Source organism: Mesocricetus auratus, unplaced genomic scaffold, assembly GCF_017639785.1.
Source record: "Mesocricetus auratus isolate SY011 unplaced genomic scaffold, BCM_Maur_2.0 Super-Scaffold_100676, whole genome shotgun sequence".
NCBI lineage: Eukaryota > Metazoa > Chordata > Mammalia > Rodentia > Cricetidae > Mesocricetus > Mesocricetus auratus.
The window spans coordinates 113,850,347-113,863,523 of record NW_024429266.1 but is presented as its reverse complement, the minus strand read 5'-3'; the positions used below and the strand labels follow the sequence as shown (position 1 = coordinate 113,863,523).

The 13,177-nt window shown below is 45.5% G+C and overlaps 1 protein-coding gene across 5 annotated transcripts in view; it reads left to right on the top strand.

The window, feature by feature from the left end:
* The window catches only part of Osbpl3 (oxysterol binding protein like 3), a 175,807-nt gene that overhangs the window by 16,187 nt on the left and 146,443 nt on the right, over window positions 1-13,177 (top strand). For 4 of the 5 annotated variants that reach the window (XM_013126073.3, XM_021223673.2, XM_013126074.3 and 1 more), the window contains exon 2: window positions 6,592-6,688. The exons of the other annotated variant lie outside the window; for it this stretch is intronic. The gene's annotated coding sequence lies outside the window, so the exon portion shown is untranslated. The remainder of the gene's footprint in view (window positions 1-6,591; window positions 6,689-13,177) is intronic. 5 annotated transcript variants of the gene reach the window in all.

Genomic DNA, 13,177 nt, shown 5'->3' with positions numbered 1-13,177 from the left:
TAGCCATAGGTGGACATCTATAGTCAACCCCTCCAAGGCTCAGGATCATTGCCAGAGAGGGGGCAGAAAGGATGTATGAGCAGGAGGAAGGGGTGGAGTGTGACAGTTTCTTCCTAGATTGAAAACATTTCACCCTGCAGGGAAGCTTCTTGTCTGTCCATGCTTCCACCAGGGTGGTGGTGGTGGGGGGGGCAGGCTTCCTCTGCCACACACACTTCCTCTGTTGTGGTATATTGTGCTGCCACAGGCTCAAAAGCAGATGGAAACTTCTGTCTTTTCAGTTGCCATGTAACAGTGTGCTGGATAATAGTTCGTCCTTCCTTCCTTCCTTCCTTCCTTCCTTCCTTCCTTCCTTCCTTCCTTCCTTCCTTCCTATGTCCTGACCACAGCCTTTTCTTTCTCCTCTCTTCACAATTCCCCCTCAGACCCCCCTCTCAATCCACACCCTCCTCCATATTTGGTATTTGGTCAGAAAGGGGCTGGCCTCCCCTGGGTATCAGCTTTTTCTTTCTTTTTTTCTATTTATTTATTTCTTATGTGCATTGGAACCTGAGCCACAGATAGTTATGAGCTGTCATGTGGGTCTTGGGAGTTGAACCCAGGTCCTCTGGAAGAGCCATCTCTCCAACCCCCATGCTCGGTAGTTTTATGTCAGTTTGACACAGACTAGAGGCATTCAGGAACAAATAACCTCAAGTGAGGAAATGCCCCTGCCCACCAGATCAGCCTGTGGGCAAGTCTGTGGGGGGCATTTTCCCGATTGGTGATTGGTTTGTGTGGATGCTATAAGAAAGCAGGCTGAGCAGGCCATGGGAGCAAGCCAGTGAGCAGGGTTTCTCCATGGCCTCTGCTTCAGCTGCTGCCTCCCTCTGGGTTTCTGCAGCTGAGTTTCTGCCAGGACTTCCTTTGATAATGGAATGGGATGTGGAACTCTAAGCCAAAATTAACTCTTCCCTTCCGAGTAGCCTTTGGCCGTGATGTTATTTCTTGGCCATGGAAACTAAGACAGCCACTCATAACAAAACAATACCGAGACAGAAGGGGCGCTAACTTTGTTGAACAGGTGAGGAAGATTGGCCTGAGGAGCACGGGTGAATGACTCACCCCAGGGGCGAGTGGCCGTGGGGCATGGACTTTGTTACTTCCTGTAACACCTTCCTTCCACATGGGCCTTCAGCCCCGGAAGACAGAGAACTCACGTGCTCTGCAAACATGCAGCCTTACCCGTGCTTGTGAGCTTTATTCCAACACCAAAACCCAGGTGTCACTTTAGAAGGTTACCAGCAAGGTAGGAAGGTTGTGTAGTGCAGGGAGCTCTTATCTGCCCCAACCAAGTTTTTCTGGTTAGTGGCATCTTAATGTTATCAAACCAATGAGCTGGTGCTGGCATAGTAATACTGAGTGTCCTTTTGCTGTTCTTGTGTTCCTACCAGCGTTCCATGTTGTGTTAGATTGCTGTGTCTCCCGGGCTGGGCTCCTCTTGACTGGCACAGTTCTCAGGTGTCTTAGTGTGTTTTGTGCTGCTATAACTGAAACAATCCTAGGTTATTTACTTATTTACTTTAAATGTTATTTTACCTATATGGGTGTTTACCTATGTAAAAGCTGTGTGCAGTGATACATATATTCCCAGAACTTTGGAGGAGAGACAGGGGCCATCCTGTCATCTGAACTCCATGCGCAGTGAGATACCCCATCTCAAAAAATGAGATAGAGAGCAATGGAGGCAGACATCTGTTATCAGCTTCCGATCTGTACACATGCCTGCACACATGCACATACATCTGTATACACACACAGACATGTATATGGTTCACACAGAGAGATTAGCTTATTTATAAAGAGGAGGAAGTTATCCTTGTATAATTTTGGGAGCGGGGATACCCAGGGTCAAGGTGCTGCCGTCTGATGTGGCCTTACTGCACCCTCACACTGTGGAAGGACAGGCCAAAGATTCTACTCTGGGAAATCCTTAAAACAATCCATTCACAAAAGTTGTGTTTTCATGACCAGGCAGCTCCCACAGGCTCCCTCCATGATTTGAGACAGGTGGCTGTGTTTTATAGACTGGCTGCCACTGGACTTGGTGATCCTTATGTGTTTGAGGAAGAAGGCTCACAGAGGTCAAGTGGCTTTCTCATGATGTCCTGTGGAGGTTATGTGCTACCATGGCGTGCATTTCTGTGCCTGGTGCGTCCTGATGGTGTGGAGGCCTGTTTTGCCTCCTAGAGGGTGGAGGGTCTGGCTAAGTGTCCTGGCATTTGTCTGTATGGAAGGTTTTTCTTTCCTGCTTATTTAGTTTTTATCCCATTACCCAGTACTTACCTGCTACACATCACTGTGAACACATGGGTGATTTCTGCTTGAGGTTATAACCCAGGAGCACTGGCTTTACTATTTCTGAGTTCTAGCCATGGGCAACTTCATCAGGTGGCTACCATTTGCCTTTGATGTTCCATTGTGTGGCTTTCCTTACTGGTGTCCTTTCTGGTGCTCTAGGGTCACCTGTGTCCTTTCTGGTGCTCCAGGGTCACCTTGTGTTCTTCTGGTGCTCTAGGGTCACCTTGTGTCCTTTCTGGTGCTCCGGGGTCACCTGTGTCCTTTCTGGTGCTCCAGGGTCACCTCATGTCCTTCCTGGTGCTCCGGGGTCACCTGTGTTCTTTCTGGTGCTCCGGGGTCACCTGTGTCCTTTCTGGTGCTCCAGGGTCACCTCATGTCCTTCCTGGTGCTCCGGGGTCACCTGTGTTCTTTCTGGTGCTCTGGGGTCACCTGTGTCCTTTCTGGTGCTCCGGGGTCACCTGTGTTCTTTCTGGTGCTCCGGGGTCACCTGTGTCCTTTCTGGTGCTCCAGGGTCACCTCATGTCCTTCCTGGTGCTCTAGGGTCACCTGTGTTCTTTCTGGTGCTCTGGGGTCACCTGTGTCCTTCCTGGTGCTCCAGGTGCTCCGGTGTCATGTGTATATTCTCTGGCTGTAAAGTTGGTCCTGGTTCATCATGTCCACTTTGCCACCCACCACCTGGATCATGATACACAGTGACGTTCACTGATCTGTTTGTGCCCATCCCCATGTTAAAGAGAAGAAAGCTGGACACCTGAAAGAGGCAGCTTATCTAAGACCACTCCTCGGTGGCCAGGATTACATCCTCGGCGTCCAGTCCTTTGTCCTTCACGCAACTGTGTATCGGCTGATGTTTCCATTGCGGTCCAGGGCCAGCATCGCATGTCATGGTGTGAGCCAATCAGATATGACATCTCCTGCATGTGCCAGGGCAGGGTCAGCAGAGGTGCTGGCATGTTCTGTGTGGAGGCTGCTGGCACAGGGCTGTGCTCTCTAGCCTGAAGAGGATTTTGTAATGTGGACACTTCGTAAACATACAGACGGAGTACGGATGGGATGCAGCAGCACTTGCGGCAGGCCTGCCCACATGGCTGGCCAGGCTTCAGTGGGGAGGTGGGCCAAAGAGACGCTTTACAGACATGGCGTTCTTGTGAGCGCATCTCCTTCCCACCGAGGGCGGTGAATTCAAGAGAAATGAATGCAAACAGCAGAGCCTTTCACTTCATCTATGAACTTCCAGTAGTCACCAGTGCTGAGTAGGGAGACTCTTAGTGTTCCCAAACCTGAAGCTACTCGGTAATAGGATCAGGTGGAAATATTCACTCGTACCAAGGACGGTTTCCTTTTTGAAAATTTAAATGGAATCTTATGTGTGTGTGCTTTACCTGAAAGTATGTCTGTGCACCACTTGTGCCGGGCAGGGGCCAAGAGAGGGAGTCAGGTCCCTGGAACTGGATTTAAAGACAGTTGTGAGCTGCCATGTGGGTGCTGGGAATTAATCCTAGGTCCTTTGGAAGAGCAGCCAGTGCTCTTAACCAGTGAGCCATCTCTCCAGCCTCTGACATTTTTCTTTTTGAGTGAGGAAATAATATAGCCACCCAAAAGCTCCATAGATTCAGAGGCTATTATCAATGTTTGATATTGATTTTTCAGAGTGTTCCATTTCAAAAGACTTATGCCTATCTTATTTTTATTATTTATGTTTATAATCAAGGCTGGACTATCTGGTTGAAGAATTGATCCTTTAAAAGTTTTGAAAGGAATGGGGAAGCAATAATGTCTGAGGCCATTTGTTTGTAAATGAAAGACATCCATGCAGTATCAGAACAGTAAAAAAAGCTCTTGGTTTACGTTGCTAAAACAGTCACAGGAGGGTTAGCTTCAGGGAGAGGAGGGTCTGGGTACCTGAGCTCTGCTGTATTGCCACAGACTGTCTTTCTCATCTGGGTTTGTTCTCAGGCAGGTGTTCTCTAGGGGAGTGCCTCTTAGCAGTCCTGCACCCTGAGCAGTGGTTGGATCCACACTTACTTGTGGGCTGTTGGTTGTTGCCTGGATCATGGACCTAGTCCAAATCACTTGCTGGGACCAGAATTGTCAGGGAAGTCACTGGCCAGGCAAGGGTCAGATGTGTGCTATGGGATTATGGAAAGACTGAGACGTTGGTATCAAAAGGAGGAGTTGGCGGGTCATTTCTGATTGATTTTGGCCACCATTAGGACAGACACTTTGCTATTATTGGGTGAAGGAATGTAACTTTGACCTTCCCCTTTCCTTCCATAATATGTTTGGTATAGGTCATTAGATTAAAAGCTTACATGAATCAAGAACTATTAGTTCCAGACTTTAAGATACTGTGAAGTTAGACTGTTTGAATGCTTTGCTTCTCCTTGTTATACTTGTCTTCTGGAGATCTCACTGTATCTTAGTTACAGAGGCAAGTTGACAGGTGTCTAGGGAATGTAACTTCATCCTTTCTCTTCCCCTTGGAGCCACACGTAGTTAGGGATGCATCTATGCAAACGAGTTTGGTCCATTGACCAATGGGATCTGGAAGGAATCCTGTGTGGAGTCCAGTTAGTCCTGGGCTTGCCACCTCCTAGTACAGCAGGAAGAGCCAGGCCACCTCCTCTTGGTGGTTGCCTGGATGCACTAGTTTTGTTCGTTTCCTCCCTCCTGAGTCCTGTGGGAATCAAACTCAAAATGATTTAACACCTAGTTCAGAAAAGAAGCCTTAGAGTCTGTTCATGGCCTCAGAGCATCTGATATTTCTACATTTTCTAGCTAAGTATGAACAGATTTTTAAAAAAAATCTGTCCTCACTTTTATCGTGCATTCATTTTGTTTTGTCCAACTTCTCTGCTTATTTTAAGCCCTGCTGGCTTGGTTCATAACATCATGTCTTTTTGTGTTTTTTTTTTTCCCTTTTTTAAAAAAATTTCAAAATACTTGTGTCTGGGCTATGGTCAAGATTCACAAAACCCCTTTGATTACATTTCTCATCGATTTATGCAGTACCCATGCCTTTGTATTTTGAGAATATTTTTAGAAACCTAATGAAGCGGAAGGATTTGTATATCATTCCCCTTAGCTTCCCTCTGTTCAGACACCTGCGCTTGCCAATAATTACCACGCCTGTGGTTCACATTCCTGCATTCTCTGTCTGTTGTGCAGTGTTTTAAAACAATATTGGGGGTGTGGAGGCATATATTTATACTGGAAAAAAGCATCTTTTTCATAGTAGTTCAACAGAAGATGCCTCTAAAGAGTAAAGGCTATTTGAGTACCATTTAAAGGACAGCATTGTCTTTTCATCTTTTTCTGTCGTCCTTACCTCCTTTGGTCATCTTGTTTCTTAATAAAAAAGAATGCTATTTGTGACTCCTTCATGTTTTTTCAGAAGTAGGAAATTGCTTTGTGTGACATCTCTTGACAGTAGGTTCTTGGGAGAAACCAGTGTGAGTCAACTGGGTGACAGTCACCACAGCATTTAAAAATCATTTTATTCATGAAAGGCATTTCCCTCTCTGCAAAGAAGGGATGGGTTGCTGTGGACTTTGAGTGACGGTCAAACCACTGAACTCTTCCCATTCACAACATCCAATGGGGCACGTTCTGTCTCCTGGCCCCTCCACAATAACCAGATGAAGCAACCTGCTTTTCAGAGAAGGAAGCTCAGACCCAGTTCTAAAACAATTTGCATGAAATCGTTCAGTGACTGATACTATAATTGAGAACATTAAGTGAACTGTTCAAGAGGTAACCTCATTTACCATGTACATATTAAAAGATAAAAGGCAAAACCCTCAAGCACGTTTTGGATCAAATGAACTCATGCCAAATGACAGTAACAACCAGAGGTGGTTTCTCTCTAGATCTCTCTAGATTAAAAGATAAAAGGCAAAATCCTCAAGCACGTTTTGGATCAAATAAACTCATGCCAAATGACAGTAACAACCAGAGGTGGTTTCTCTAGATTGATGTCTGCTCACTTATTACTGCCATGACCCACTCTCAAGTCTTCAATCTACACCAGGGCTTGGTTTCACACTTATTATCACTGCGCAGAAAGTTTGGAATTCATTAAGAAGTGGTTGAAGGCATGGTGAGTTTTTGCTTGCTGCGTTGTGTGGATGGGGGCAGGAAGCCTGCTTAGAACTCTAATCTTTATTGATGGGAAAGGGGACAAAGGGACATCTGGGTTTCTTTCCCAAACCTTAGAGTGGTTGCAATTCGTTTCTCCCTTTTCCTTTTCAGGTGTGCCCTGTCCCAGCAAAGACCAAGAGATTAATGCAGCGTCGATAACCCCGCCGCTGCCGCGGCCTCTTCTTTCAGAAGTACCACACTTATTCAGGTATAGTCACTGGAACTTTCTGGAATGCTTTAATGGCAGTCTGACTTGATATTTGCCCTTGGTAGCACTGGGCAAAGCAGATAGGATGATTTCATTCCAGTTATACTAATGAGCAAGCAGAATTGTGGGAGTGGGAAGGCACTCGGCAGCTTAACCACTTTCACTAGTGAAGCAGATGGTGAACCAGGGACTGGAAATGCAGTGGAACAAGGGAACCTCTGTTAGCGGGATTTCAACCAGCAGAGGACCGTGAGGCTGGAATAAGTAAGAGGAGAAAAGCTAGATTTTCCTCGCTAAAGAAACAAAAGAGTGTGTCTGTAGTGAAGAAGGCATTTTTATTCCTGTCAGGAAACGCTGTAAGTAGTTTAAAGACAGATGCCAAGGCCACAAAGTACAAGGAAAGTTCAGATTTCGGGGACAGGCAGAGTATCTGAAAGCTTTAGGTTTAGCCATGAGTCTTGCTGTATAAACTGACGGCTTGCCTTCCTATGGGATTGTGGTTGTGAGGCACGAGCTAGCAGGTGATGCAGTTTTATCCTTCGGTTTTCATGAATACATCAGACGAGCAGGAGGAGAATAAAGCCAGGGTGGAGAAAAATGATGAAGGATTGTATCTTAAAACTTAGCTGTATTCTAGTCTGACTGGCTTGATGGTTTGAGGAAAGATAAAATAGTTGCATCTGCTGCGTGTTGCCCAGAAAGAACAGAAAAGGACTGGTTAGCTGGGGGTGTGGCAGGGCCAGTGATCATCCTGGGACAGGCTTGACAGCGCTTTCCTCCCAAGCCTTGAGACCCAGTGTGCGATACTACAAAGTAGGTTCTTGGATGATGATGGGAGCCACCCCCAGCTTCACGTCCTGGTGTTGACTGTGGTTCACTCATATTCTGGGAGGGTGAGGAAGTGTTTATCCTTGGTCTTGGTAGAAATGCACATATTAGTGACCTGGAGTGTGAAGTGGGAGTTACCTCTGACAGTTTAAAGCAGATGGTAAAGCCAGTGGGCAAGTTGGAGGCAGTTGGGAAACTGTCTGATGTCATCGCTATAAGTGCAGGATTTTCTTAGTAGGGTTAAGAACTAGTTTGAGTGAAAAACTGCTTGTGGGTGCATGTTTAAAGGACACCCATTCTGTAGTCATTTGTTGTATGCCTGTGAATTCAGTGCCCTGTCCCTTGTAGGTCCTAGGAATGTAACAGGGATGTTTGATCTTCACATTGTGAACAGATAGGTATGTGTGTCAGGTCTAATAAATGCTGTGGAGGACGTTAGAGAAGAGATGAGACGCTTGGGGGTGTATTGCGACCAAGAGTTGGCATTCACTTTTAATTAACATGGTCAAAAGCCTCTCTACTAAGGGTCCATTTAAGCAGATATCTGAAGAGACCAATCACATGTGTCAGGAATGTCTGATTATTTGGAAGAGGAAATAAAAAATGCAACGGCCCCAAGGCCACCCAAAAGACCTGTGGTTCAGCCCAAAGCTAGGGAGAGTGACTAGAATAGAAGGTCTGTAAGGATGAAATTACGTCTGTCTTGTTGACAGATGCTATGTCCTCAACCTGCCATGCAAGGACTTAGTATATTTTTGTTGATGAAGTACATGAATCCCAAAACAACACAGGAATGGGTATCCATTCTCATCATGGGAAAATTCTAGTTTTTTGCCTTCTTGGTAGCGATCGTCAGCTGGGAAATTTGCTACTGGCTTTAAGAATATTTATGAATAAGAGTTGTAACAGTAATTTAATTACAAATAACTTTTTTGAAGCCTCCTGTGTGCCAGGTATTGTTAAACGCTGGCGGTGTGTACACAGTCCACAGCACCCCTGTTCTACGAGGCCTTCTGTGTGTAAGATACATTGCAGAAGTTCAGGTCACGTTTCCTTACCTGCTGTGTGGTCATGCCCTCCTCTCTCTCCTCAGATCCATCCCTGGGCACCAGAGCAGGGGCGCGTAGTGAGGCCCAGTTACCAGAGGTCACTTGATGCCTGTGTTCTTGCCAAAGATCCTTCAAAGGGTCTTTTGCCCTTCTTGTTTTTAAAATTAATTTATTAATTTAGAGACCGTGTCTTGCTGTGCAGCCCTGCTAGCTGGGAACTCTCTATGTAGATGAGGCTGACCTTAAACTCACAGATACCCACCTGCCTCCGCCTCCCCAGTGCTGGAATCAAGTGTTGGTCTGCCAGGCTTGCATCCGCCTTTGGAATTTTCAGAAACACGGTTGGTCATTACGTTCCTGCTAAAATCTTACAGTTTTGAGGCACAGAATGACTTTTTAAAAATCTGCATACATGTTTTGCCTACGCGTATGCCTGTAAACCATATGTGTGCCAGAAAAAGGTGTCGGCTCCCTTGGAACTGGAGTTACAGGTGGCTGTGAGTTGCCATGTGGGTGCTGGGAATCAAATCCAGGTCCCCTGCATCCCTTCCAGGGCCTTCTTGCTGCACCATAACATTGCAGGGAGCTTCACATAGCAAGTCAAGGAAAGCATAGTAGGTCTGTTCTCTTTTCTTATGCGGTCATTAATAACCCTTATTACCTCCTCAAACCCCAGTTACCATTCTGTAGTTTACCTTCAAAGAGCAGTAACATGAATTTCTAGATTGTTCCCAGGACATTCAAACTGAAACTGATCTTAGCCTTTGGTTCTCTGTACTGTGCCGTTAGGTAAACTTTAAGGCATTGTTATTATTTTACTTATTTAGGTAGGAGGTAGCACAGGGAGGTCTGCAGAAATCACTATCCCTATGTCTGTTCCTGGATCAGTTACTTTTCTGCTGCCGTGATAAACTGCCATGACCAAGGAAGTTGGGCTCATGGTCCCATAGAGGTCAGTGTCCAGTGACTGTAGCATCACAACTAGAAGTAAGGTAAGGCTCTGAAGTCTCAAAGCCCGCCTCCTGTGACATGCTCTGTGCCTCCTAGACTTCTCCAAATACTGCCTCTAGTTTTTTTTTTTTTTGTTTGTTTGTTTGTTGGTTTTCATTGCTGAGCTATGTGAGTGGCTGGCCAAAAGAACCGAGTTCATAGAGTTGGAGTGGAGAGAGTACTTTCCTGTCTAAATAATTTCTTCGCAGCTGGTCTGCCCAGGCTAAGTGTGTCTCTAGTGGACGTTTATGTGCATTCCAGGCATGGAAATGGTTCTTGGTATATGAGTAATGAGAAAGCCACTGTCATTACACAGGCATTGTAGAGCTATTTTGGTTTGATGGCTTACCTTGGGACTCTATGTCCTTATGGAGAAAGGATTAAAAGGTAACTCTGTCTTGATGAAGAGGATAATAACTTGATGTCTAAAGATGCTTTAAATTGAGTAATAATGATACTAATGATAAACCCAAGTGTTTGGATAGACAGATTGTTCACAAAGCAGTACATGGACTCCAGGGGCTCAGGATGTGCCTCACCTGAGTCACCGTGTATTTGAGCCTTGTTGTTAATTTGTTTCTCAAGAAACCTGGGGTTTCAGGATGAAGCAGGGCGGAATAAACGCTGTGAGAGTGGAAGACGGGCGTTTTGTGAGGGGAAACTTCATCCGTCCGTCCGTCCGTCTGTCTGTCTGTCTGTCTGTCTGTCTGAGCCTTCCTGCTCCCACACCCCTTCTCTTGAGTGTGGTCAACATCTGAGAAGCCCCTTCCCCATCCCCGGAGAGTTTTTCCTTCTTGACTCCTCCACTGATTAGAATGAAAATTATTTCCTTCATGAGCTTTTGTCTCCAGCCTGGATACACGCCATGCTCTACGTCATGTCACGGAACATTTAAAGGAGTGTCAAGTAGCACTGGCCATGTTTTAAATGAAGTCCCATTGCCTTGGTCCAAAGTGACTTGGCGTTCTTTTTTGCTCATCCATTCCATGCACCTTTGCCTTTGTTCATTTAGCGTTTATTATTTGTGCTGTGGAAGGACCTTCCATAGACAGTGGGGGTCAGTCCCTCGCACCCTTCTACCAAATATAATCCTTGACTCTGAGTCACTTAGTCAGGATGCAAGCTTGCTGTTTCCTAATGTGCTTAATTCTCTTTTATTTTTTTCTGAGAATCTACTTGGCTTGCATACTGAGAGGCATAACAGCCCTTGCTTAGTAAATGTCTATTTAAGAGGAATATTAAGAGTTTGGTCATCATTCAGCAGACACTCAGTACTTTAATAGGAGCCGTTGAAACTCAACTTCTGAGCAACCTTTCCTGCAGAGATGGAAATAAGAACCTGCTGGTATCATTTTCCTGTAAAGAAGCCAGCCTGGGGAAGAGTCATTTGGTTTGGAAAGAGAGGTGCTAACTCCCCAGCAGAACTGTCAAAGGCTGCATCTCCGCAATGTAGTCACAGATGGTTGCCTGAGCAATTGGAGTGCTGAAGGGAAAGTACTTCAGGGGTATGATGTCTAGAAAGGCCAGAGTCATTTAGATGAGTTCTGGGAAAGAGGTCAGGGGCTGGTGTGTTTACAGTTTCATCTAACGACTGTGTGTTGTTGGGGCCAGGGAACCCTGATGTGAGCTAACTGTATTCTTCACCATGGAGATGCAAGGCCCAGCCTTGAGAACATTGTAGGATTGTTTCATGAACTGCATCGAACTGGGGGAATAATTTGAGCACTTAATGTTCCGAGGTGGCTTATGTAAGAACAACTTTCATCCATTTTCAGCGTATTCTCCAAAGATGCTGACAATAACTAGTTTGGACATGAAAACTTAGGCTGTACGGTCTGATGTTGCCAGTGTACTGTACCAAATGTTCCAAGACTTGATAACAGCTGTTGTGGTTAGCGGTTACATGGTGGCACTGGCTGAATCTTGGAGCCTCATGAACTTCAACTTCCCCATTCTTAAAGCCAGAGCTTGGACTCCTTAAACTTCTTAGCTCACCCATTAGTAGCCTTGCTGAATAGAACTCTCTGTGTCAGTCTAGTGTCTGAGTGGTTCAGGTGTCTCTCCAAGACTGCGGTCCTGTTGGAGTCCCTTGTTCAGTGTTTGAACAAGTAGACCAGACCAGGGCCCTCCACATTGTCTCGTGTCTTTCCTTTTCATTGTTTTGTGACACAGAACACTTAATCCCATCCCGAGGAATGGTTGCCATCGATGGTCCCAAAGCTCCTTCCATTCCTGCTTGTGTCAGAGTGAGATGAGACTTGCACTTAGAACAGAAATGAAAGCATTCCCAATCTCCAGCAGTGTTCACTCACCGGAGCCCAGTGTGCTCAATCTCCAGCAGTGTTCATTCACTGGAACACAGTGTGCTCAATCTCCAGCAGTGTTCATTCACTGGAGCCCAGTGTGCGCAATCATCTCCAGCAGTGTTCATTCACTGGAGCCCAGTGTGCGCAATCATCTCCAGCAGTGTTCATTCACTGGAGCCCAGTGTGCTGTGGGTGTCCCACCCCGTTCTAGAAGTTGCACAGCAGGCCTGTGTCTAAAGTGTTTGGTCCCGCTTATTTTTGTTTAGACCAAAATTAATAGGAAGATTCTCTTGCGAACCTTGAGGGTTATTCCCCTGTGGTGCTTTGTCTTTTTTTTTAATCAGTTTTTACTGGGAAGAAAAGTAAAGAATATTTTCTCTCTGAGCTTAGCACTTTCTGAGGAAACAGAAAAAAGAGTGTCCATGTGTCCTCAACATAATTAATGCTGACTTTGGCTTTTCTTACCAAATTTCCAAGCTTTCATGAGGTTTTTGTATTTTCTGTTGCACTTGTAGTAATGGACTTACACGCATCTACGTGACATGAGTGTGACTTTTGCTTCACCTTTACAGTTCATGCCCACTAGTTAACCAGAAGGAATGCACGAAGCTCAATATAAATTCTTTATTCATTACTAAAATGCGTATTTTTGCTTTTTACTTGAGCAAGTAGTTGCCTTTTGTTTGTTCAGAATCCAGAGAAGGAAACAACCCAAGGGTGAATTTATACTCAGCTGTGGGAAAGGATGTCCACATGAGATTCTGACTTCTTAGTCTCAAGTGTCTTCATCTCTATTTTCTCCGGGTTCTATCTCCTGGGACCACAAGCACTGGAAATGAACAATAAAATCTTTAAACTGGGGTTTTATAGGGAGAAATTGTTGGCTTGAGTATTAAAGGAGCAGATGGTAATTATGGGGGCGCGTACATACAATTTACTAATAAAGTTATGAGAGGGCCAGGGCTGTAGGGCAGGCGCAAGCACGTACCTGCTGTATTGCCAAGCCCTGCGTTCACCCCCTGAAAATAGAAATTGTATGAGATGAAGCTCAGAGGTTCCTTTCAGCTCAGGCTCCTGAGATTTCGTGCCTTGACTTTTAGCTTTCACATTGACTTGGAGGTGTACTTCCTGATGACCCGCGCTCTCGGTTTCATAGCTTGCAAAGCCCAGCGGAGCAGACCCGCGTTACATTGCCTGCCCTCTTTCCTTGCATCCTGCTTGTCGTCAGCCAAGGAACTTAAAGATGTGTTTTCTTGCTCAACTCACTTGATTCTGCTTTTCCCTTTTTGGGAGCTTTGGTGACTTTAGTTTTCTTT